The 26,883-nt window shown below is 45.6% G+C and overlaps 1 long non-coding RNA gene across 1 annotated transcript in view; it reads right to left on the bottom strand.

Annotated features, from left to right (window-relative positions):
- LOC142599257 (uncharacterized) overlaps window positions 1-26,883 on the bottom strand; it is a 78,800-nt gene that overhangs the window by 12,027 nt on the left and 39,890 nt on the right. The window lies entirely within an intron of this gene.

Here is a 26,883-nt window from a genome sequence, read left to right as displayed (position 1 = left end):
GCTCCAGTTGGATTCACATAAATCTATGGGGCCTGATGGGATTCATCCCAGGGTACTGAAAGAGCTGGCCAATGTCATCGTGGGACCGCTCTCCATTATGAGAGTCTTGAGAGGTCCCAGTCGACTGGAAGTTGGCAAATGTTGTCCCAATTTTCAAGAAAGGTAAGAAGGAAGACCCTGTTAATTACAGGCCTGTCAGTCTCACTTCAGTGCCTGGTAAAATTATGGAGAAGGTTATTCTGGAAGTTATTGAAAAACACATGAGAGACAATGCAGTCATTGGTCATAGTCAGCACGGGTTCACGAGGGGAAAGTCCTGCTTAACCAACTTACTTTCCTTTTATGACAAGGTCACCCATCTGATTGACCAAGGGAAGCCAGTAGATGTGGTGGGTTTGGATTTTAGCAAAGCTTTTGATACTGTCTCTCACAGTATCCTTCTGGACAAAATGTTCAGCATAAAGCTAGACAAGTCCATAATACATTGGGTGAGCAATTGGCTGATGGGTCAGGCTCAAAGAGTTGTAGTAAATAAGGTAACATCTGGCTGGTGTCCAGTCACCACTGGGGTTCCCCAGGGCTCAATTTTAGGGCCAGTGCTCTTTAATGCTTTTATAAATGATCTGGAAGCAGGAATCAAATGTACATTAAGTAAGTTTGCTGATGATACTAAACTAGGAGGAGCTTTGGACACCCTCGAGGGTAGACACACCTTACAGAGAGATCTGGATAGACTAGAGAGCTGGGCAATCACCAACCGTATGAAATTTAACAAGAGCAAGTGCCAGATTCTCCACCTGGGATGGGGTAATCCTGGTTATGTGTACAAATTGGGGGATGAGAGGCTGGAGAGCAGCCCTGTGGAAAGAGCTCTGGGGGTTTGGGTTGATGGCAAGTTGAATATGAGTCAACAGTGTGCCCTGGCAGCCAAAAGGGCCAACCGTGTCCTGGGGTGCATCAAGCACAGCATAGCTAGCTGGTCGAGGGAGGTGATTGTCTCACTCTACACTGCACTGATGCAGCCTCACCTCAAGTACTGTGTGCAGTTTTGGGCGCCTCAATATAAGAAGGACATCAAAGTATTAGAGTGTGTCCAGAGGAAGGCAACCTAGATGGTGAAAGGTCTCGAGGGCAAGGAGTGGCTGAGGTCACTTGGTTTGTTCATCTTGGAGAAGAGAAGGTTGAGGGGTGACCTCATCGCAGTCTACAACTTCCTCAAGAGGGGGCAGTGGAGGGGGAGGTGCTGATCTCCTCTCTCTGGTGACCAGCGATAGGACACATGGAAATGGTATGAAGTTGCATCAGGGGAAGTTCAGATTGGACATTAGGAAAAGGTTCTTCACTGAGAGGGTGGTCGGTCACTGGAAGAGGCTCCCTAGGGAAGTGATCATGGCACCAAGCCTGTCTGAGTTCAAGGAGCGTTTGGATGACTCTCTCAGTCACATGGATCAGTTTTAGGTATTCCTGTGAGGAGCAGTGAGTTGAACTCGATGATCCTTATGGGTCCCTTCCAACTTGAGAGATTCTATGTGTATTGGGTCTGGATGAGATGGAGTTAATTTTCCACATAGGAACCCTCATAGTGCTGTGCTGTGTATTGGTAGCTAGAAAGGTGTTGATACTGTTAGGCACTGTCCTTGTTCTTTCTCTGTATAAACACATCTTATAGTCTTTTCTTACTGCTTTTCATGATGTGAAATGGGAGTTTTCAGAGCAAGATACAATCGGATTGCTATTGAATTTGAAATTAGCAACCATCTAGGAGTGTTTTTTTATTTTGGTTTGTTTTGGTTTTTTTTACACACCATCAGAGACATTATAATGTTGCCTCAGAGGCAAATTCTTTCATCCACAGAGAGCATAATGAGATAATTAAGGTATAAGTTTCTATTGGGTCTGGCTGGGATGGAGTTAACTTTCCCCATAACAGTCTTCATAGAGCTATGCTTTGTATTGGTAGCTAGAAAGGTGTTGATATCAGTTGCCCCTATACACAAGAAGAAATACACAAAAAAATCAGTTCACTTAGTAAGGGATGACAATGAACCAGGACCATCATGAGAATAGGAGGAAGAAACAAAAACAGAGGTAGTCATCTGATCCCTGTCCCTGAGTGATCTACAAGATATGCAAGAAGACTTCAGCTGCCATCCAGGCAAGCACATCATTACCTGGCTGCTCCGATGCTGGCATAACGGGCCCAGTAGCCTGGAAGTAGAGGGTAGGGAAGACAAGCAGCTGGGATCCCTGTGTGTTGGGTTTGCATGGCAAGGTTTTGGTAGCGGGGGGGCTACAGGGGTGGCTTCTGTGAGAAGCTGCTAGAAGCTTCCCCTGTGTCTGATAGAGCCAAGGCCAGCCAGCTCCAAGACGGACTCGCCGCTGGCCAAGGCCAAGCCAATCAGCACCTCTGTGATAACATATTCAAGAAGGAAAAAAAAAAACAGTTAGGGAGAGCTTTTGCAGCCGGAGAGAGGAGTGAGAAGATGTAAGAAACTCTGCAGACACCAAGGTCAGTGCAGAAGGCAGGGGGAGGAGGTGCTCCAGGTGCCAGAGCAGAGATCCCCCTGCAGCCCGTGGTGAAGACCATGGTGAAGCAGGCTGTCCCCCTGCAGCAGCCCATGGAGGGAGGATGAAGGGTGTAGAGATTCCACCTGCAGCCCGTGGAGGGCCCCAGGCAGGAGCAGGTGGAGACACCTGAAGGAGGCTGTGTCCCCGTGGGAAGCCCACGCTGGAGCAAGTTCCTGGCAGGACCTGTGGACTTGTGGAGAGAGGAGCCCATGACAGAGCAGCTTTCCTGGCAGGACTTGTGACCCCGTGGGGGACCCACGCTGGAGCAGTCTGCTCCTGAAGGTCTGCACCCCGTGGGAGAGACCATGCTGGAGCAGTTCGTGAAGGACTGTCTCCTGTGAGAGGGACTCCATGCTGGAGCAGGGGAATGGTGAGAGGAGTCCTCCCCCTGAGGATGAAGAAGCGGCAGAAACAACCTGTGATGAACTGACTGTAACCCCCATTCCCCGTCCCCCTGTGCCGCTGAGGGGGGTGAAGGTTGAAGCCAGGAGTGAAGTTGAGCCTGGGAAGATGGGAGGGGTGGGGGGAGGTGTTTTAAGATTTGGTTTTATTTCTCATTGCTCTACTCTGTTTTGCTTAGTAATAAATTAGATGAATTCCCTCTCTAAGTTCAGTCTGTTTTGCTCGTGACGATAATTAGTGAGTGATCTCTCCCTGTCCTTATCTCGACCCACGAGCTTTTCGTTATACCTTTTCTCCCCTGTCTAGTGAATGAGGGGAGTGATAGAGCGGCTCTGGTGGGCACCTGGCCCCCAGCCAGGGTCAACCCACCACACCCTGTGTAGGGAAGGGGGCATTGACATGCTGATTGGGAAAAAGACACAAGCCCTCAGCCTCTGGAGGTGACTTCTTTCAGGCAGGAGGGAAAGGTATCCCTTCAGTGAAGATGTCATATGTCAGCCAGGAAAGTGGACCACCATGGAGAGAGGTATCCAGTACCTGAGGAATTAGCCGTGCGGGAGATGGTTTATTATGACCCGGACAATGCGCATTTACCCACAGGTCCTGACCGACTCACGTAGCGGAAGTTTGCATGGAGTGCAACATCGTTATATGCCAGCTCATTGGCATTGAAGGAATGGGAAGACGAAGAAGCACCAAAAGTTGATGAAGTGGCTGACTCTGGCAGTACAAAGAAAGTCTTTCTTCCTCCCTTGTCTTGGCTGTGGAGAAACTGTCCCGGAAGGTCTAGCAACTTGAAGAGTATATGTCCTATTCCCCACCTGTACAGACCGATATCTCATCTATTAGGCGTAAGCGTTCGTCTGCTCCAGAGAGGGGATATAGACGATACACACCACAAGGCACCCTGTGGTTCTACCTGTGTGACCACAGAGAGGACATGAGGAAGTGGGATGGAAAACCTACCTCGACCCTAGAGGCACGAGTACGTGAGTTGGAAGGAAAAACAGTCACAAAAGGGGATTCTTCCAGGAAAAATTCCCCTCCAGTTTCCAGCAGACAGTTCCCCAGACAGAGTAGAAAGACTGATTGTACTTCTGATCCTCTTGAAGGGACTTCTAAGTCATTTTGCAAGGAGTAACAAACACTATAAGCAGGATCAGAGGGGCCCTGTCTCCAGCCAGGTGGAGAAGAGGGACAACTGGGTTTATTGGACTGTGTGGATTCAATGGCCTGGCACGTCAGAGCTGACCCTGCCCAATCAAAATTCCATGCCCTGTAGAAGAGGATAAAGTCCCCTTAGTGCACAGTCTGGGTTACCACTGCTTCAGGCAAAGGCAAACCCATCTGTGGGATTGCTTTTGCTCAGGGACCAGGGTGCACTTGGTGGGTAATGTGGAAGGATGGGAAGTCTGATTTGTACCTTAAGGGCATTTGATTTTGGGTGAAAATAGCCAATAAATTAAAATGTATGATGTTAATTGCTGAATAACCCTGCCATTGTAAGTGATCACTACTACAATCAATGTATCAATGGTATTACAGTAAGAATCACCCAAATTAATGAAGGATGAGCTTTGTTGAAACCGAGCAAGGTGCAGCAGTGATGGAAATAGAACTGGCTTCAGCAAGTGGCACCCAGCAACTTCCTTGAAATTGACATCTTCAACCCATGGATGGTGAGCATGGGCCACGCCAGATACACCATCCGTGAGTTCCAGATGCAGCATGTAACAATCTCACACTGCATGCCATCTCTCCTGCCCTGAAAGACTGTTATGACAGATGGAGCCCAAAGTCATGGACTAAATGAACTCAACAGACATTTTTAGAGGGATGGCCTATAGACTAAGGGAATAATATCTGTGTATGCGTATATATATCTTAAAGATGGGGAAAGTGGTGGTGATTAATTGGGAAGTGTAGGATCTGGGCATGACGTAGATGGTATAGAATAAGAGGTGGATAATGTCCTGGTTTCAGCTAGGATAGATTTAATTTTCACCAGAAGCTGGGAGGGGACACACCCAGGACAGGTGATCCAAACTAGGCAAAGGGGTATTCCATACCATATGACGTCATGCTCAGCATATAAGGGGGCTAGTTGGGGAGGGGCGGTGCGGCTTGGGGACCGGCTCTGGGATGGTCTGAATGTGGACTGAGTGTCTGGTCAGTCGTCAAGTCAGTAAATTGCATTGTGTATCACCTGTTTTGTATATTCTGTTATAAATACTGTTGTGGTTATTTCCCTCTTCCTTTGCTATCCCAGTAAACTGTCCTTATCACAACCCACGAGTTTTGCCTTTGTCTTCCCGTTCTCCTCCCCATCCCGCCAGGGGGAGGCGTGAGCGAGTGGCCACGTGGTGCTTAGCTAACTGCTGGGGCTAAACCATGACAGTGTTGTCCACCTGGACTTCAGGAAGGCCTTCAATACTGTCCCCCATAAGAATCTCATGGAGAAGTTGTTGATGTATGGGCTGGATGAGCAGACAGTGAGGTGGTTTGAAAAGTGCCTGAATGGCCAGGCCCAGAAGGTGGTGATCAGTGGTACGAAGTCTAGTTGGAGGCTGACTCCCAGCCTACTGACACCCTGCCCCTTGACCAATATCGGTAGCATAGACAAACTGCTAACACCCTGCCCCTTGACCAACATCGGCAGCATAGTCAGGATGCTGCCTACATTATTCATTTAAGTTATGATTCTCTCAATCACACTGCCATTGGAAGAGCCAAGGGGCGGCATGCCTCTTACCTGCATTCAAAAGGCATTTGCATCATTGCCTGTTGCTGCCAGATGACCCGGGCACCAAATGTCCCTGGCGGTCCACTGGAGCCATGACATTGCTCATGATTCTGTTTGCTATTGACGATTAGGTGAGTTGCCATATGGGCGCGTTGTTGCTCATCTTTCCTACTGTCTCAATAAAGCTTTCTTTTATAACATTTTGTCAGACATTATAGTTCAGACCACAGAGGTCAGTGACTAAGCAGTGTACCCCAGGGGTCAATACTGGGTCCAGTCCTGTTTAACATTTTCATTAATGGTCTGGATGATGGGGTATTGTGTACCCTCAGCAAGTTTGCAGATGACACCAACTTGGAGGAGTGGCTGACAGGCCAGAGGGTTGTGCTGCCATCTAGAGGGACCTCAACAGGCTGGAAAAAATGGGCTGACTGGAACTTCATGAAGTTCAACAAGGGGAGGTGCAAAGTCCTGCCCCTAGGGAGGAATAACCCCATGCACCAATATATGCAAGGGGTCACCAGCTGGAAAGCAGCTTTGCAGAAAAAAACCTGAGGAGTCCTGGTGGACAACAATTTGAGCATGAGCCAGTAATGTGTGCTTGCAGCAAAGAAGGCTAATGGCATCCTGGGCTGCATTAGACAAAGCACTGCCAGCAGGTTGAGGGAGGTTATCCTCCCCCTGTACTCTGCCCTAGTGAGACCACATCTGGAGTATTGTGTCTGGTTCTGGGCTCCCCAGTTCAAGAAAGACAGGGAACTACTGGAGAGAGTCCAGCGGAGGGCTAGCAGGATGATTAAGGGACTGGAGCATCTCTCTTATGAGGAAAGGCTGAGAGCTGGGTCTGTTTAGCCTAGAGAAGAGAAGGCTCAGCGGGGGAACTCATCAATGTATCTAAACACCTGAAGGGAGGGTACAAAGAGGACGGAGCCAGGCTCTTTTCAGTGGCGCCCAGTGACAGGACGAGAGGCAATGGGCACAAAGTGAAAAACAGGAGGTTCTGTCTGAACATCGGGAAACACTTTTTTACTGTGAGAGTGACTAAGCACTGGAACAGGCTGCCCAGAGAGGTTGTGGAGTCTTCCTCCTTGGAGATATTCAAAAGCCATCTGAACACAGTCCTGGGAAGCCTGCTCAAGATGGCCCTGCTTGAGCAAGGGGATTAAACTAGACGACCTCCAGAGGTCCTTTCCACCCTCAACCATTCTGTGATTCTGTGAATAGATTTTATCCTGTTTTGTAGTTTTTATATCAAAACACATTTATTTATCTGTTTTCCCAAGGAGACAAACATTCCAGTGTTTTAACAGACAATCCTATTGGTTTTCTGTGAACTATATATCTGCATTATATTATCCTCAAGAGATTTCATACTGTTCACAAAAGCATTTAAGAGTTACTGATCATGTAGAAGACTTCTCAGCTGCATGCTCACAACCTTTCTTTTGTAGTAGATATACAGTTTATGCAGATGCAGACTGACATATCAGCCAATTGATGTGATGAATAATTAACACATGGCTGGGATGGGGGATGAGTGGGACATCAACTTGCTGAACAAATCCAAAGCAAGAGGGAGAAGAAAATATAAAGCAGCCTACAATTATAAAGGATTAGGTATACGGTGAAAGTTTATCTTTATTTCTTATTAGAAAAACAGTCCAATGAAGTCTAAAGTAGCTTCTTCTACTATAACAAACTCCTCACAGTTTTTGAAAGATTCATAATTATGTTCTAAACATTTTTCTGTAAAACTAATTAAAATGAAATTACTTCAAGGGAAGCTTCTTCACAAACACAACATAACAGAAGTTTAAGAAAGAATTTTCTAAGTTGATAAGTTTATTATTTATTTTGAAAAGTTCAATAAAAATGTCACAGAAGTGGGGATATTTTTGATATTTATTGAAAAAATCTCTAAATACAGGGACACTCTATTGAGTGTATGTGGCAAGGTTTTGGTAGTGAGGAGGGCACAGGTGTGCTCTCCCAACCTATAGACTATTCTAACTGCTTTATGGGTGGGATTTTTTGATGTTGAGGAATGGTTGACATGGACCAATTTGACAGCTTCTTGCCAAACTCCTTTTGTATGTGTCTTTGACCAAGGTGTCATAAGTAGCTGTAGTTTGTGCATTAATGAATGTGACCCAAGCTGATCCCACAACATGCTGATTTTGATGTGTTATTAGAAGCAAATTGCTTCAACCTGGAGGCCTGGTTGTAGTTCACTTGCTAAACTCGCTGTTGTTTGTATTACCCAAGGCACAACAATATACCTGTGCCAATTACATGGCCCACTCTTGAACTGTTTTGAATTTTGGAGACTCGAAATCTATTATTGTAATTATCTATGGTGGGTAGCTGGCAGCCAAGCCCTATACAGCTGCTCACTCACTCTCCTCCACCAGTGAAATGGGGGGACAGAATAGGAAGAGTAAAAGCAAGAAAATTCATGGGTTGAGATAGTTTAATAAGTGAAGGAAAGAGGAAGAAGAAAGAAAGTAAAAAACAAAACAAGTGATGCAAAGACAATCACTCGCCACCTCCCACAAGTAGACTGATGCCCAGCCAGTCACTAAGCAATGGTTGCATAACCAAAACCCCCCTCCTCTCTATTTTTATTGCTGAGCATGATGCTATATGGTATGGAATATCTCTTTGGTCAATTTGGGGCAGCTGACCTGATTGCATCACCTCCTGACCTCTTGTGCACGCCCAAACAAATCACTGGGCGGCAGAGTGAGAAACAGAGAAGGCTTTGATGATGTGCAAGTGTTAAAGCTTTAGATAAAACACTGGTGTGTCATCAACACTGTTTTGGTCACCAATTTAAAACAGCACAATATGGGATGCTATGAAGAAAATTAACTTTATCTCAACCAGACCCAGTGCATTACTGCAATTCTAAATTAATACATGCCAGATCTTACAGGGTTGCAAACAAATTTTTCTTGTCTTTTATGAGGATGACAGCAAACTGTGGCTACTAATCAAATAGTCAGCATTCTCAGGCAGGTGTTCAAAAACTATGAAGCCTTACCGAGTGGCATGTTTGGGCTGATGTGGTTTGAAATTATTTAGCAAATATCCATGGCAAGCACTTTCACCAGATAGTCTATTAATTTTGAGACCTGGAATACTATGATCTGGGGAGGGTTGTTTGTTTTAACATTACCTTACCATTACCTTCTCATCTATTGGCAAATACAGTGTCTATTTTTTCCATTTGATATTCTTCTTTTTCATCAACTTTTTACTATACTGTACTCTATATTGTTGGAAAGGTTACCTACATGGCCTTCCTGTATTGACATTTCTGTTTCTCAGCAGATGCTGAAGCTTTTGATATTTCATTATTCTTCCTGGATGTGCTGGTTTTGGCTGGGATAGAGTTAATTTTCTTCCTAGTAGCTTGTATGGTGCTAGGTTTTGGATTTGTGCTAGAAACAGTGTTGATAATTGTGGTGGGTTGACACTGGCTGAGGGCCAGGTGCCCACCAGAGCCACTCTATCACTCCCCTCGTTCACTAGACAGGGGAGAAAGAAGTACAACGAAAAGCTTGTGGGTCGATATAAGGACAGGGAGAGATCACTCACTAATTATCGTCACGAGCAAAACAGACTGAACTTAGAGAGGGAATTCATCTAATTTATTACTAAGCAAAAATAGAGTAGAGGAATGAGAAATAAAATCAAATCTTAAAACACCTCCCCCCACCCCTCCCATCTTCCCAGGCTCAACTTCACTCTTGGCGTCAACCTCCGCCCCCCTCAGCAGCACAGGGGGATGGTGGATGGGGGTTACGGTCAGTTCATCACACGTTGTTTCTGCCGCTTCTTCATCCTCAGGGGGAGGACTCCTCTCATTGTTCCCCTGCTCCAGCGTGGGGTCCCCCTCACGGGAGACAGTCCTTCACGGCCTTCTCCAACGTGAGTCTCCTCCACGGGGTGCAGACCTTCAGGAGCAAACTGCTCCAGCGTGGGGTCCCCCACGGGGTCACAAGTCCTGCCAGCAAATCTGCTCTGGCGTGGGGTCCCCCACGGGTCCACAGGTCCTGCCAGGAGCTTGCCACAGCTTCCTTCAGGTGCCTCCACCTGCTCCGGCGTGGGGTCCTCCACAGGCTGCAGGTGGAATCTCTACACCCCCTCATCCTCCCTCCATGGGCTGCTGCAGGGGGACAGCCTGCCTCACCATGGTCTTCACCACGGGCTGCAGGGGAATCTTGCTCCGGTGCCTGGAGCACCTCCTCCCCCTCCTTCTGCACTGACTTTGGTGTCTGCAGAGTTTCTTACATCTTCTCACTCCTCTCTCCGGCTGCAAAAGCGCTCTCTGACTGTTTTTCTCTTTCTTAAATATGTTATCACAGAGGCGCTGATTGGCTTGGCCTTGGCCAGCGGCAGGTCTGTCTTGAAGCCAGCTGGCATTGGCTCTATCAGACACAGGGGAAGCTTCTAGCAGCTTCTCACAGAAGCCACCCCTGTAGCCCCCCCCACCCGCTACCAAAACCTTGCCACACAAACCCAACACAATAATACAGGGATTAATGTATCCCAGACAGCTGGGTCTGTTTAGCCTGGAGAGAAGAAGACTGAGAGGGGATCTCATCAATGCTTATAAATATCTAAAGGGTGGATGTCCAGAGGAAGGGGCCAGACTCTTCTCACTGGTCCCCAGTGACAGGACAAGGAGCAATGGGCACAAACTGGAACACAGGAAGCTCCATCTGCATATGAGGAAAAACTTCTTCACTTTGAGGGTGACCGAGCACTGGAACAGGTTGCCCAGAGAGGTTGTGGTGTCTCCTTCTCTGCAGATATTCCAAACCTGCCTGAACACGATCCCGTGCAATCTGCTCTAGGTGAACCTGCTTTAGCAGGGGAGTAGGACTAGATGATCTCCAGAGGTCCCTTCCAACCCCTACCATTCTGTGATTCTGTGATATTCAATACCATATAACGTCATGCTCAGGATATAAAGCTAGTGGGAGAAGAAGGAAGAGGGGACATTTGGAGTTATGGCATTTGTCTTCCGAAGTAATAGTTATATGTGATGTAGCCCTGCTTTCCTGGAGATGGCTGAACATCTGCCTGCCAATGGGAAGTGGTGAATGAATTCCTTGTTTTGCTTTGCTTGTGCACGTGACTTTTGCTTTACCTGTTGAACTGTCTTTATCTCAAACCATGAGTTTTCTCACTTGTACCCTTCTGATTCTCTCCCCCATGCCACTGTGAGGGGAGTGAGCAAGAAGCTGTGTGGTGCTTAGTTGCCAGCTGAGGTTAAACCACGACACTGGATAACTGTTTGAACTGGAAACTGTTTAGGAAGAAGCAGAAATCCAAAGAGTAACTAGCATTCTTTTCAGAAATCTTCAGCTGTGCTTTCTAATTATGAAGTAAAAGGCAAAAATGCCAGAAGAGGCTGAAATAATCTTATTTGTTCTGAGGACTTTTTTCAGAGAAGGTTGGAAGTTTTGCAAGTGACTTTTCATATTACGGTAATAAAACAGTAATAGAAACTTTTTAGATAACCCCACAAGTGTGTTTGAGATTTGACACAGCAAGTAAATATATTTCACCTGCCCTAGTTAAACTGCAGTAGGAAATTATGAGTTTTAATGAGAAAGAACTAACTAGCTCAAAATTGGGGAATTCTGAGGAATCTTTCGAGTTTTGAAGGTAGCGTGTACAAGAGAAACAACCCCTTAGCTCTTCAGAACCATGTTTTACTGTGTATGAGGTAGATTGTGCAATGTAGTTACCATCATATTAATTTTTTCAAAAATTATATTAGGATTGCATCATGTTTGAGATGCCACCAATTCTTCACAGTGATCTACATTTTTTTATTTGTTTATATGTTGCATTTAACACAGATCTTATTATTCATGTGAAGTGAACTTACTATTTTACTTTGCTGTCATATAACGGTGTGTTGGTTTTGCATGGCAAGGTTTTGGTAGTGGGGGGGGGCTACAGGGGTGGCTTCTGTGAGGAGCTGCTAGAGGCTTCCCCTGTGTCTGAGAGAGCCAATGCCAGCCAGCTCCAAGACAGACCCGCCGCTGGCCAAGGCCAAGCCAATCAGCGCCTCTGTGATAACATATTTAAGAAAGAGAAAAACAGTCAGAGAGCGCTTTTGCAGCCGGAGAGAGGAGTGAGAAGATGTAAGAAACTCTGCAGACACCAAAGTCAGTGCAGAAGGAGGGGGAGGAGGTGCTCCAGGCACCGGAGCAAGATTCCCCTGCAGCCCGTGGTGAAGACCATGGTGAGGCAGGCTGTCCCCCTGCAGCAGCCCATGGAGGGAGGATGAGGGGGTGTAGAGATTCCACCTGCAGCCCATGGAGGACCCCACGCTGGAGCAGGTGGAGGCACCTGAAGGAGGCTGTGACCCTGTGGGGAGCCCACGCTGGAGCAAGCTCCTGGCAGGACCTGTGGATCCGTGGAGACAGGAGCCCACGCCAGGGCATGTTTGCTGGCAGGACTTGTGACCCCGTGGGGGACCCACGCTGGAGCAGTTTGCTCCTGAAGGTCTGCACCCCGTGGGAGAGACCCACATTGGAGTAGTTCGTGAATGAGTGTAGCCCGTGGGAGAGACTCACCTTGGAGAAGTTCGTGAAGGACTGTCTCCCGTGAGAGGGGCTCCATGCTGGAGCAGGGGAACAATGAGAGGAGTCCTCCCCCTGAGGATGAAGAAGCGGCAGAAACAACGTGTGCTGAACTGACCGTAACCCCCATTCCCCGTCCCCCTGTGCCGCTGAGGGGGGGCAGAGGTTTGAAGCTGGGAGTGATGTTGAGCCCAGGAAGATGGGAGGGGTGGGGGGAGGTGTTTTAAGATTTGGTTTTATTTCTCATTGCTCTACTCTGTTTTGCTTAGTAATAAATTAGATGAATTCCCTCTCTAAGTTCGGTCTGTTTTGCTCGTGATGATAATTAGTGAGTGATCTCTCCCTGTCCTTATCTCGACCCATAAGCATTTTGTTGTACCTTTTCTCCCCTGTCTAGTGAAGGAGGGGAGTGATAGAGTGGCTCTGGTGGGCACCTGGCCCCCAGCCAGGGTCAACCCACCACAAATGGGAAGATAGTCTTGCTATTAATATCATGATGTTGGAACAAAAAACTTCCCCTTTCCACATAATTTAGATTTAATCTGTATTGAATTATACATCAGATATGTAGTTTTAAAAAAAGCACCAAAAACCAACAAAAAACTGTCTTGACTGATTAACAGTACTTGAAATATTCTAGTGAATTCTTTATCTGTACATGCATGTACCTCAGATTATTATTTAGATGAGATGACAGGTTACATTTACTTTTTTTTTAACTTTTCAGCTAATGCTTTTCAAACTGGTCTATTTAATTGTTCACAGGAACTACTTCAAAAAATACTTGATAACTAAGATGTTTTTCTTGATCTCAGGAAGGAGTGAAGTTCCCAAATCACTCCTAGGGTCACTCAGCATTGTCGAACTACTTGTTTGAAGACTCATCATTTTAGAAGGATACAACAGAAATCAGAATTTTTTAAATCTCTCCTTCTCCTTTTTAAGGTATAAAGATACTACTAAATCTCTTTCCAGTGAATGCCTTGGAAGCAACAGGCCAGTGATTTCACTTATCTGTCAGGTTTTGCATTGGACATTGCATGCCTGGGGTAACTCCTAAGCAGGTGAGAGAACTGTGTTTTTTTCTTATAGCAGCTTATTCTTCTTTTATAAGCCAGAAAAATAACATATTGCCATATCAGCAACTTAATATGAGCTGCAAAAAAAACAGCAAGGAAATTTTATAGATCTGTGTATAACTGAGAGAAAAGTAAGAATTGGAAAAGTAACCTCAAATGAGAGAAAAGTTTTTACATTTGACAAATATTATTTGTAGTAAGTGGTTTCATAAAGTGAATTGCTGAAGTCTGTTTTGGGGTCGTAGCATGTGGAATAATGCTGAAGGCAATGCAGACGATATTAAAACAAGGAAAATTAGTTTTATTAAAGTAAAACGTCTCCAGCTGTGCTATTGACACATAAATTCATTTAGAGTTGCAGTTGAAACCAAATCTCAGATGGTAAATCTATACATATAATTACATGAAAGTGAACATTGCTGCAACTTTGGCAAGCTGAGAGACAGCAAGCAGAAAGCATTTTATATTGGTAATACTTGTGACTCAGTATTTTAAACACTTAAAATACTCCAGGAATGCTACTGTAGCTTTTTGTATTATGAGAGGTGCTCCAGCCCTTTGATCATCTTTGTGGCCCTCCTCTGGACTCACTCCAACACCCTTTAAAAAAAAAAAAAAAAAAAAAAGATATTGTGGGTATTGTGTCATCACAGAACTTGCCTTTCAAGGCCCAGGATGGTGTTTCAGGAAGTGGTATCTTCTGACAGACGTCATCTACCTGGACTTGTGCAAAGCATTTGACACTACCCCGCATTACATCCTTGTCTGTAAATTGGAGAGACATGGATTTGATGGATGGACCACTCGGTGCATAAGGAATTGGCTGGATGGTCGCACTCAAAGAGTTGTGGTCAACGGCTCAATGTCCAAGTGGAGAACGGTGACGAGTGGCATTCCTCAGGGGTCGGTACTGGGACTGGCCCTGTTCAACATCTTTGCTGGTGACATGGACAATGGGATTGAGTGCACCCTCAGCAAGTTTGCCAATGACACCAGTGTGGTGCGGTCGACACATTGGAGGGAATCATAAAATAATAGAATCATAGAATGGTTTGAGTTGGAAGGGACCTCAAAGATCATTCTAGTTCCAACCCACCCTGCCATGGGCAGGGACACCCTCCACTAGACCATGTTGCCCAAAGCCCCATCCAACCTGGCCTTGAACACTTCCAGGGAGGGGGCCTCCACAACCTCTCTGGGCAACCTGTTCCAGTGCATCACCACCCTCACAGTAAAGAATTTCTTTCTAACATCTAATCTAAATCGACCCTCTTTTAGCTTAAACCCATTACCCTTTTTCCTCTCACTACATTCCCTGATAAACAGTCCCTCTCCAGATATCCTGGAGGCCCCCTTCAGGTACTGGAAGGCCACAATTAGATCTCCCCGGAGCCGCCTTTTCTCCAGGCTGAACAATCCCAACTCTCTCAGCCTGTCCTCATAGGAGAGATGCTCCAGCCCTCCGATCAGCTTTGTGGCCCTCCTCTGGACTCTCTCCAACAGCTCCATGTCCTTCTTGTACTGGGGCCCCCAGAGCTGGATGCAGTACTCCAGGTGGGGTATCACCAGAGTAGAGGGGCAGGATCACCTCCCTCGACCTGCTGGTCACACCTCTCTTGATGCAGCCCAGGACACGGTTGGCTTTCTGGGCTGCAAGCACACACTGACAGCTCATGTTGAGCTTTTCATCAATCAATACCCCCAAGTCCTTCTCCTCGGGGCTGCTTTCAATCCATTCCTCGCCCAGCCTGTAGTTGTGCTTGGGATTGCGCCGACCCACGTGCAGGACCTTGCACTTGGCCTTGGTGAACTTCATGCAGTTCGCATGGGCCCACCTCTGAAGTCTGTCAAGGTCCCTCTGGAGGGCATCCCTTCCCTCCAGCGTGTCGACCACACCACATAGCTTGGTGTCATCGGCAAACTTGCTGAGGGTGCACTCGATCCCACTGTCCATGTCACCGGCAAAGATGTTGAACAGTGCCAGTCCCAGTACCGACCCCTGAGGAATGCCACTCATCACCGTTCTCCACTTGGACATTGAGCTGTTGACCACAACTCTTTGAGTGCAACCATCCAGCCAATTCCTTATCCACCAAGTGGTCCATCCATTGAATCCATGTCTTTCCAATTGAGAGACGCCATCCAGAGGGACCTTGACAGGCTTGAGAGGTGGAACCTCTCTTGAGGTTCCATTGAACACTCCTCCATGTGAAAGCAAACTGTGGCCTGCACTCTGCTGCCAAAGGAACTGAGAACAGTGCATTGGTAATATCAGTTTTAGCATACCACTTGGCTGCCTCGGACTCTAGTTCATATTGGAGTTCTAGCATGTCTGGTATGGTGACACTCAATGGTAAAGTGACTTCGTTCAGGCCATGACAGTCCACTGTAAGGCTCACTTCAGCCTCTAACACAGACAACTATTGGGATACCCCTGTCACTCCAGAAATCCAGATGGGTTTCTTCCTCCTTGTACCCTGATGTCATTGGGGTTCATTGGAATCAGTGTCTATCAAAGCCTTATACTCCCATGGATCTCTTGTGCCAGGCTATCCAATCCACACAGTCCAGTAAACCCAGTCATGTCTTTCCTCTGCCTGGCCGGAGGCAGGGACCCACTACTCCTGGTTATATATGGATACTGTCCTGGTTTCAGCTGTGATTGATAGACTTAATTTTCTTGCTAGTAGCTGGTATAGTGCTCTGTTTTGGATTTAGTATGAGAATAATGTTGATAATACACTGATGGTTTAGGTGCTGCTAGGTAGTTGTAGTGTCTACACTAGGTCAAGGACTTTTCAGCTTCCCATGCCTTGCCAGTTGCACAAGAATCTGGAAGAGCATAGCCAAGACAACTGACCCAGACTGGCCAAAGGGATATTTCCTGCCATATAACGTCATGCTCTCTATATAACTGGCGAAGCTAGCTGGGAGGCAGAATCACTGCTCAGAAACAAACTGATCATCAGGGTTGTTTGTTTTTTCCCTTCTGCATGTGGTGAACAATTGCATTTATGCATCACTTGTTTTATATATATTTATATATACAATTATTATTGTTATTACTAATATTATTAAAATTTTCCTTTGTAAGCTTATTAAACTGTCTTTACCTCAACCCATGAGGTTTTTTTCCATTCTCCTCCCCATCTCCATAGTAGCTAGTATGTGTCTATGTTTTGGATTTGTGATGACAATCGTATTGATAATACAGAGATGTTTTTGTTATTGTTGAGCAGTGCTTACACAGAGTCAATGCCTTTTCTGCTTCTTACACCACCCCACCATGTTCAGCATATAAAGCTGGGGGAAGAAGAAGGAAGGGGGTTCGGAATGATGGCGTTTGTCTTCCCAAGCAACCATTACGCGTGATGGACCCCTGCTTTCCTGGAGATGAACACCTGCCTGCAGATAGGAAGTGCTGAATGAATTCCTTACTTTGCTTTGCTTGCGCTCAGCTTTTGCTTTACCTATTAAACTATCTTTATCTCAACCCTCTCACTTTTACTCTTCTGATTCTCTATCTCATCCCATCGGGGCGGGGAGTGAGCAAGCAGCTGTGTGGTACTTAGTTGTCGGCTGGGGTTAAACTACGCCAGTTCTTTCTGGTGCCCAGCGTGGGGCACAAAGTGTTCGAGATTATGACAGATTTGACCGGAATATGCTAGATCGAATTTATAGCTGTTATTGCTGTTTAGCTATTATATGGCAGGCTCCTGTGCTTCGCGATAAGGATAGTAATTGGGAGAGGTAACAGGCAAAACATGTACTGAACACAGCTACAGAGTAAAAAGTGGAATGGTTGTGGGGTATTTCTGTTGTTGTAATTGTGGTGAAGGGATGAGGGGTGGATTGTGTGTGTAAATTGTCCACTTTAGTTAGGTGTTGTGATTATGTTATTTTTTATTTTGATGTGAGCAATCCTCTTTGAGAATGTGAGTGAAGTTTGTGAACTTCATGTGATGAATGTGGATTTTAATAATTCTTAAATATGTGATTCACAGAGGCAAGGGGTGGAATGTATTGGATTGACGTGGCAAGATTTGGTAGCGGGGGGCTACAGAGGTGGCTTCTGTGAGAGACTGCTAGAAGCTTCCCCTGTGTCCCATAGAGCCGATGCCAGCCAGCTCCAAGACGGACTTGCTGCTGGCCAAGGCCGAGTCAGGCAGCAACGGTGGTAGTGCCTCTGCGATAACATATTTAAGAAGGGGAAAAAAACCTGTGCAACACCAATAGCAATTGTAGCCAGAGAGAGGAATGAGAATACGTGAGAGAAACAACTCTGCAGACACCAAGGTCAGTGAAGAAGGAGGGGGAGGAGGTGGAGAAGACCATGGTGAGGCAGGCTGTCCCCTTGCACCCATGGACATTGATGGTAGAGCAGATATCCACCTGCAGCCCATGGAGGACCCCACACCGGAGCAGGTAGATGCACCCGAAGGAGGCTGTGACCTTGTGGAGAGCCCACACTGGAGCAGGTTCCTGGCAGGACTTGTGACCCCATGGTAGCCCATGGGAAGGACTCACATTGGAGTGTAAAAATATAGAAGCTTAGCTATAAGAAAACTTATATTAACTAGAAAGCTGCTTAAGGCCTAGAACTGTTTTAAAGCCTATAATCGTGGGAAAGGGGTTTGTAATCAAGGTAATAGCTAACTGACCATGGCAATGTACAATGCTGCTACGTTCCTTGTACAGTCCCTACCCAACCGGACAATAGGCCCAGGAATATTAATCTTATGAAGTTGTAAGGGACAAGTGTATCCACAGCAAGGATACTGCGCATGCCTGCAAGAAGAGGGTCATCCAGCGAACACGGGTGCGAGACCACTGACGACCACCAGAGACCCCTGAGGACCACCAACTCAAATCACTGAGCATGCGTGATGGGGAGGAGAATATGGAAATGGATTCCAAGAAATGATTATCATAGGACTGCCTTTTCTCAGAAAGATGATGAATATGTATATTTTGATTCTATATAACCTGTATGTTGGTGATCACCTGGCATGCACGTTTGGTGGAGCTATTTCCCCCGTGCATCCAGCGCTGCAATAAAGCATACCTAGGGTAACTCACGTCTGGTAGAATTTTTCTTTAACAGATGGCGACCCAGATGGGACCCTAGGACGCAAGAGGAAGGAGCACCAGTTAATTCTCTGGACAAACCCGTGACCAACGCTCGTTGCCGGCAAAAATAGGTGAGTTCACCTAAGAGACTTGGACACGGGTCTTTCCAGACGATACTGGGAGTACTCTTGTGTTTAAACTTGCTAAAAGATTTGGTAAGAGGAAAAGAAGTAAGAAATGGGAAATACACCCAGCGTTGAAAGGGGGACGCCCCTTGCTGAGGTTTTGGAAAATTGGAATAAGGTTTATGGGGCACAGACTTTGCAAAAGAAAAGACTGATTGTGTTGTGTCAGGAGGAATGGCCATTCCTAACTCGATCTCGAGGGGGAGGACCTATGGATATTTGGCCTCCCAAAGGAACTTTTAGGCCCCATAAGTTAAAGTTTTTAAGGACTATTTTAGAAGATACTGCAAGTCAAAATATTGATTATTGGTATATTTGGTATGATTGGTCTTGTCAAAGACGTAAGCCATCTAAACCACGGGTAAGCCCACTTCCCTCTGCCCCTGAGGCTGAGGAAACTGACCTTCCCCAAGCAGGGATGTTTCCCATGAAATTGGATTACATCCCAAATCCCAGAGCAGGACCAGGAGCTCCTCCTGAAGTTCCTGCAGTGACTGCTGTGATGCGCCACGAACCTTGGAAACAAGGTGATTTGATTATGTGGCAAAGCAAAATGCCAAGATTAAGAGATGATGCGGAAAAATGTGCGCAAATGCTATCTGGAATAGTCACTGATTATACACCTAATTGGAGTGACATGAAAACTTTGTTAAGAGAACTATTCCAGATGGATGAGCGAGATAAAATTTTTCAAAAGGACCGAGAAATTGCTCAGAGGGGTCAAGGATTAAACCCCTGGCCCACTGAGGACCCTAATTGGAATTTAGCCACAACCGATGGAATGCAAGCTTATCGGGCAGCCATCGGACAATTATTGGAGGCCATACGGCAATGTGGCGAAAGAGTTACAAATTGGACAAAGGTCCTTGAATGCAGACAAAAACCTGATGAACACCCCAGCGATTATTGGATAAGATTGAAAACTACCTTGTTGAAATACAGGGGAATGACTAGAGAAAATTTTCAAGAACCATTGGCTATTAGTGTATTTGTGGAGCAGTCTTCTCCTGATATAAATAAGTATTTTAAAAAGCACATGCCTGGGTGGCAAGGGGAAACCCTGACTAAAATACTGAGTATTGCTGCATTTGTTTTTGATGGTAGAGATGAAGAAAAACAAAAGAGAGAGAACGAGAGAAATAAACAGGAAAGAAAACGAGAGCGACAGGAAAAAGAGAGAGAAATTAGTTTGTTGGCTGCAGCAATTACACAGAATTATCAATCAAGAGGAAGGGGCAGAGGAATTTCAAGGGGAACGCCAAGAGGAAGGGGACGTGGGGGAAGGGCTCCCTTTCTTTCTTCTCTTAACCAATCTAATCCTAATACTTTAGAGTGTTTTTATTGTGGGAATATAGGACATATCCAGCGAGAGTGCCCACTCCGCCCAGTAAGTGCTGGACGAGGATCAAATCCACCATATCCACCGTGCCCTCACTCACAATAGAAAATTAATGAGCTGAATTCCATGCTTACCGAAGGACTGCGAAAATGTCGAATGAAGGAGTGAAGGTAAATGAGTATGGACAAATTACTGCAAAGGTAAACGGACTTTTTGTTGAATTTTTAGTAGACACAGGAGCAACTTTGTCCCTTTTGAATTACGCACTCCCACAAACATTGATTTCTAAAGAGAAGGTACTTATAAGAGGGGTTGTTGGACAAGAAATAAAATATATTTCAACCCCACTTCCAATTATCATTGCAGAGAAAATGGTATGGGGAAGATTTGTGATATCTCCAAATTCACCTGTGTCTTTGCTAGGACGTGATCTTTTGCAGGAATTTGGTACTCAAATACTCCTTGCTCCGGCTGGAATCAAGTTAATAATCATGGGATCAGAAATTGTGCAAATTCCACAAGAAGAAGAAGAATCAGGTTTTAAAATTCCAAAAGGACTTGAAGCAGTTCCCAGGGAACTATGGAGCAGCTCTGGTGATGATATAGGATTATTGTTATCTGCAGAACCGGTAATAATTAAAACAAAAGGAGGGTCACCTCCATCAATTAAACAGTACCCGATTGCAGATGAGGCTATCCCAAGTATTCAAAAACAGATTGCAGTTTTCTTAGAAAAAGGAATACTCAAGGAATGTCAAAGTCCATATAATACTCCAATCTTGCCAGTAAGTAAACATCAATTAGATAACGATGGGGATCCAGAACATAGATTTGTTCAAGATCTCCGTGCAGTAAATGAGCATGTAATTTCCCCACACCCTGTTGTCCCTGACCCAAATTTAATTCTTACCCAAATACCTGTATGGGCACAATATTTTACTGTTTTGGATTTAACAGGAGCATTTTTCAGTATACCTATTGCTGAAGAAAGTCAATTGATTTTTGCCTTCACTTGGCAAGGGAAACAGTTGACTTGGACACGCTTGCCACAAGGGTTTACTAGTTCACCAACCATCTTTTCTCAAATTCTCAGAAACGATCTAAGAGACTTAAAATTTTCTGGGGGTTCTGTTTTGATTCAATATGTTGATGATTTGTTACTAGCAAGCCATACGGCTGAAGATTGTATGCGGGATACTGAATATTTGTGCATCCAACTTGCAAAAAAGGGTCACCGTGCATCTCTATCCAAACTGCAACTCTGTCAACAACAGGTAAAGTATCTGGGGTTTATTCTTAAACCAGGGAGGAGAGAAGTAGATCCAGAATGGGTAAGAGCTATACAAGAAATTCCCAGACCAGTAACAAAGAAACAATTAAGGGGATTTTTAGGACAGGTAGGATATTGTAGGCCATGGATTCCTGGATTCAGTGAAATAGCGAAACCTCTTAATGAGGCAACGAAAAATGAGGAAGTGGAACCAATAGCTTGGGGTCCTGAACGAGAAAAAGCCTTTCGTGCATTAAAGGAAGCATTAATGCAAGCTCCAGCTTTGGGGCTTCCAGACTATTCTAAACCCTTTAAACTTTATTGCACAGAAAACAAAGGAACAGCAAATGGAGTTTTAGTTCAAACTTTATGGCCACATGAAAGACCTATAGCCTATTATTCTTGCACATTAGATTCAGTAGCAAGAGGAACTCCGTTTTGCATAAGAGCTGTGGCTACCGCTGCTGAGTTAGTGGAAAAAAGCCGGAACATAGTCTTGGGACATCCCCTAGTAGTCTGTGTGCCACATGAAGTTGAAATATTATTGAAACAATATGCCGAGAAAGCACTTTCTCCACAAAGAGCACATAAATATGAACTAATACTTTTGCTTGCTGACAATTTAAGATTGGAAAGATGTAACACTTTGAATCCTGCCACCTTAATGCCACTGCCCACGGATGGAGAAAAGGATGAACATGATTGTGAACAGGTGATCAAAATGACGAGCAAACCACGAGACGACCTACGAGATCAGCCTTTGGATAACCCAGATATGAACTTGTTTACTGACGGCTCCTCCTATTATGAAGAAGGATGGAAATGTACTGGGTTTGCTGTTACCACGGAAACTAAGGTATTGTTAGCAGGACCTTTGCCTCCCACTCTAGGTGCTCAAGGCGCAGAGATCGTCACCCTCACGAAAGCTGCACAATATGCGATCGGAATATGGGTTAATTTGTATACTGACTCTAAGTATGCGTTTGGAGTTTGTCATGCTACAGGTATGCTGTGGAAAGAAAGGGGATTTCTCACATCAGCAGGTAAAACGATCGCCCATGGACAACAGATTAAGGAACTTTTGGAGGCAATCCAATTACCATCTGAACTAGCAGTAATATATATTAAAGCACACACCAACCAAGAGAATCAATTGGCAAAAGGGAACGAGCTCGCGGACCAGGCTGCAAAAGCGGCAGCCCGACAAGTCACCTTTGCAATGACACTGACCCATCAAGGAGAGCTCGACCGGGAATTGCCAGACACGCAAAAGCTGTATGAGGAACTTCCTGAGGAAGACAGCCAGCTCTGGGAGAAGCTGGGAGCTGAACAGCAGAATGGACAATGGACTCTAGGGGGGAAACCATTACTCCCAAAAAGGTATTTAATACCAATCGCGCGATGGCACCATGAGATGCTCCAGGGAGCACTGAGTGTTTAGGAGCACATCCAAAATGCTTGTACACCATTGCACGCAGTATGAGAAACAAACAGGATGAACTGGAAGCATTGGTCAGTTCACAGAGCTATGATGTCATTGATATTAGTGAGACTTTGATCAGTTTGGGTCAGCTGTCCTGGCTATGTCCCCTCCCAACCTCTTGCCCACCCCCAGCCTACTGGTCTTTGTGGGTGAGGGGGTTGGAGAGACTGCCTTGATGCTGTGGGAGCACTGCTCAGCAGTAGCCAAAACATTGGTGTGTTATCAGTACCATTCCAGCAACAAATACACAGCACAGCACTATGAGGGCTGCTATGGGGAAAGTTAACTCCATCCCAGTCAGACCAAATACATCTATATACATCACTATTTTGTGCAATCGCATACCATTATCACCACTGTACCTGTCCTTCCCTCTCAGTTGCATCTAATTGTTTTAGCTTATTTGCAGTGTCTTGTTTTAAATTAGATTTGAAGTTTTTTTGTAGCAGGAATTTTAAAAGGAAAGTGAAAGTCTTACTCAATTTTGAACTTGTGGGTGTGGTTTAATACCAGTAGCTGACGATCTTTTTCTTAAAAAGCCTTAAAGTTGAAAAAAGTTTAAAATAGTTAATGGTGTGGCTATCACACTATAGAAGCCATACTGATGATCTTATAAACTAATCTTTGTCACATGTAAACAAACCATTGCAGCGAATTAATTGTGTACAGTAGTAATCAATGCATCCTACAACATCTTTGGCAAAATCTCTCAGTAAAGTAGATGGTATTTTTTCTAGACGGTACTCTTGTGGGACCCACCCTTCATCTAGCAAAGATAAGTCTGACTTCATTTTTTTTATGTGTTTCAAATGCATTTAAAAACTAACTCTGTGTTGTACTAGTGAATTATTGACTGTTTTGCTGACAACAAAGTAAGAATCTTCCTTATAATAGGTTTTTCCAATTTTGGTTTTACTGCTTTCAAGGACTTTATTTGATATTGTGAGTTCGTTCTCTCATAATGACCCAAGGCACCTCTAGATGGAAAATTTGGCTTTTGTTTCTGACCAAACAATCTTGAAGACAGCATCCCTGATATGTTTTCTGCCTGGACTGCCCAGTACACTATATCTTCAGCAAACTGTCCAATTGTTTCAGGAAAATGTTAGCCCTTTACATTGCTCAAGCAAAGAAGATAACATTTTTTTAATTTATTCTGTACTTTTTCTTTGTTTTAGAGGACATGTGATGTTTGTTAGAATGTCCAGTGAATAATATTTTCATTGAGCATAACTAGAATTATATGCATGAAATAAAGACAAACTTCTATTATTGCTGTTACAGTGACACAGAATTTTTATATTTTTTGTTCTAGTTATGTACATCTTGGAAAAGAGTGAAATACTGATTTAGGTAGAAAGGTCTTTTGCTTTGAAATGCCATTGATTCTTAGAATATAATAAGTTTATAAATACTGATAGAGTAGTTGTGGTGAGTTGACCCCAGCTGACAGATAAGCCCTCACCCAGTTGCTCACTCACTCCACCCACAGCGGTATGAGGGAGAGAATCAGAAGGGCACAAGTGAGAAAAACTCATATGTCAAGATAAAGACAGTTTAATAAGTGAAGGAAAAAAAGGGGAGGGGGGCATGAAACAAGTGATGCAAATGCAATCACTCACCACCTCCCACAAGCAAACCAATGCTTAGCCAGTTTCCAAGCAAGGGCTACTTTGGAAAGACTACCCCCCCCCCCCCCCCGCAGTTTTATTGTTGAGCATGATGTTATATTGTATGGAATATCTCTTTGGTAAGTTTGGGTCAGCTGTCCTGGCTGTGTCCCCTCCCAAACTTTTGCCCACCCCTAGCCTACACAATGCAAGGGCAGAGTGAGTAACAGAGAAGGCCTTGATGCTGTGCAAGCACTGTTCAACAATAGCTAAACAGTGGTGTGTTACCAACACTGGTTCAGCTACAAATCCAAAACACAGTGCCACACAGGCTGCTATGGAGAAAACTAACTCCATCCCAGCCAGACCCAGTACACTCAATTTGTGTTTTCCTTCGACAGTTTCTGCAACTTGTTGTGTGGGACTCAACACAGTAGCTTTCCACTTCCAATGGCTTCCCACAATACGACAGGACTCATCAGTAAACAGAGTATATTGCTTCTCATTTTCTGGTAATTTATTATACAATTGAGCCTCTTCAGCACAAGTCACCTCCTTGGGCAATGCTCTGAAATGTCTGCTTTCTGGCCAGTCCATGATGTCTTCCAGAATTCCTGGGCAGGTGGGGTTCCCTGTTCGAACCTATTGTGTGATCAACTCTACCCATTTATTCGACATAGCACAGATTGCTGTAGATCACTTCCACCACTGCTAATTAACCCAGATACTGGATACCTTTCTCAGTGGTGGTCTACTTGCCTCCATAGTTTACAAGGTCTTCCTTGAGAGGATACCTCATCTTCGTGCTCAACAGGAGCCACCTCCAGAGGCTGCAGATTGTTACCCCTCTTCCAACCCCTTTGTCAATTCCCTGGTCCCTAGCGAGAGATCCCAGATACTGGGCTTCCTTACCCTTCAATTCCTGACCAAGGGCCCAAATATCCCAGCACTGGAGCAACCAGCTGATAATTTGCTTGCCTGGAAGACAACTGGAATCTTTCTGCATACCTTGTAGAATAAGAAAAATAACTACATCACAGTGAAACCCAGTACAGTAGTGCATACCAATCAAGAACAAAATGAATCAGAAACTCAGTAGTTCTTTTTATGTAGCATATCCATTGATTTATTCTGTTTATTTGGACTATCAGGAGGGTACATCTGTCAGAGAAGGTGTGTTGGTTTTGCGTGGCAAGGTTTTGGTAGCGGGGGGGCTACAGGGGTGGCTTCTGTGAGAAGCTGCTAGAAGCTACCCCTGTGTCTGAGAGAGCCAATGCCAGCCAGCTCCAAGACGGACCCGCCGCTGGCCAAGGCCAAGCCAATCAGTGCCTCTGTGATAACATATTTAAGAAAGAGAAAAACAGTTAGAGAGCGCTTTTGCAGCCAGAGAGAGGAGTGAGAAGATGTAAGAACATCTGCAGACACCAAGGTCAGTGAAGAAGGAGGGGGAGGAGGTGCTCCAGGCACCAAAGCAGAGATTCCCCTGCAGCCCGTGGTGAAGACCATGGTGAAGCAGGCTGTCCCCCCGCAGCAGCCCATGGAGGGAGGATGAGGGGGTGTAGCGATTCCACCTGCAGCCCGTGGAGGACCCCACGCCGGAGCAGGTGGAGGCACCTGAAGGAGGCTGTGGCCCCGTGGGAAGCCCATGCTGGAGCAAGCTCCTGGCAGGACCTGTGGATCCGTGGAGAGAGGAGCCCACGCCAGAGCAGGTTTGCTGGCAGGACTTGTGACCCCGTGGGGGACCCACGCTGGAGCAGTTTGCTCCTGAAGGTCTGCACCCCGTGGAGGAGACTCACGTTGGAGAAGGCCGTGAAGGACTGTCTCCCGTGAGAGGGACCCCACGCTGGAGCGGGGGAACAATGAGAGGAGTCCTCCCCCTGAGGATGAAGAAGCAGCAGAAACACCGCGTGAGGAACTGACCGTAACCCCCACTCCCCGTCCCCCTGTGCCGCTGAGGGTGGGCGGAGGTTGAAGCCGGGAGTGAAGTTGAGCCTGGGAAGATGGGAGGGGTGGGGGGAGGTGTTTCTAAGATTTGGCTTTATTTCTCATTCCTCTACTCTGTTTTGCTTAGTAATAAATAAGATGAATTCCCTCTCTAAGTTCGGTCTGTTTTGCTCGTGATGGTAATTAGAGAATGATCTCTCCCTGTCCTTATCTCGACCCGTAAGTTTTCTTTCATTGTACCTTTTCTCCCCTGTCTAATGAAAGAGGGGAGTGATAGAGCGGCTCTGGTGGGCACCTGGCCCGCAGCCAGGGTCAACCCACCACAGAAGGGGAAGAACATCTTTGGTCATAGGCTTGCCAAGCTGATGAAGAGGGCTTTAAACTAAAGTTGCTGGGGGAGGGGAACCTAAATCCATCCCACTCCTACCAGTTTGATGCCAGTGCCAGCAATAGATGCCCAGAGCCGGGAGAAGGATCACAGGTCAGCAGGAGAGCACCTGAAGTGCAGCACAAAGGAATTCCAGCCACTCCAGCCAGTAAATCAGCTTCATCAGGGCCCCAAATTAAATGACTCTATACAAATGC

The sequence above is a fragment of the Balearica regulorum genome, chromosome W (assembly GCF_011004875.1).
Source record: "Balearica regulorum gibbericeps isolate bBalReg1 chromosome W, bBalReg1.pri, whole genome shotgun sequence".
Classification (NCBI taxonomy): domain Eukaryota; kingdom Metazoa; phylum Chordata; class Aves; order Gruiformes; family Gruidae; genus Balearica; species Balearica regulorum.
This window is presented reverse-complemented; position numbering and strand designations above follow the sequence as displayed.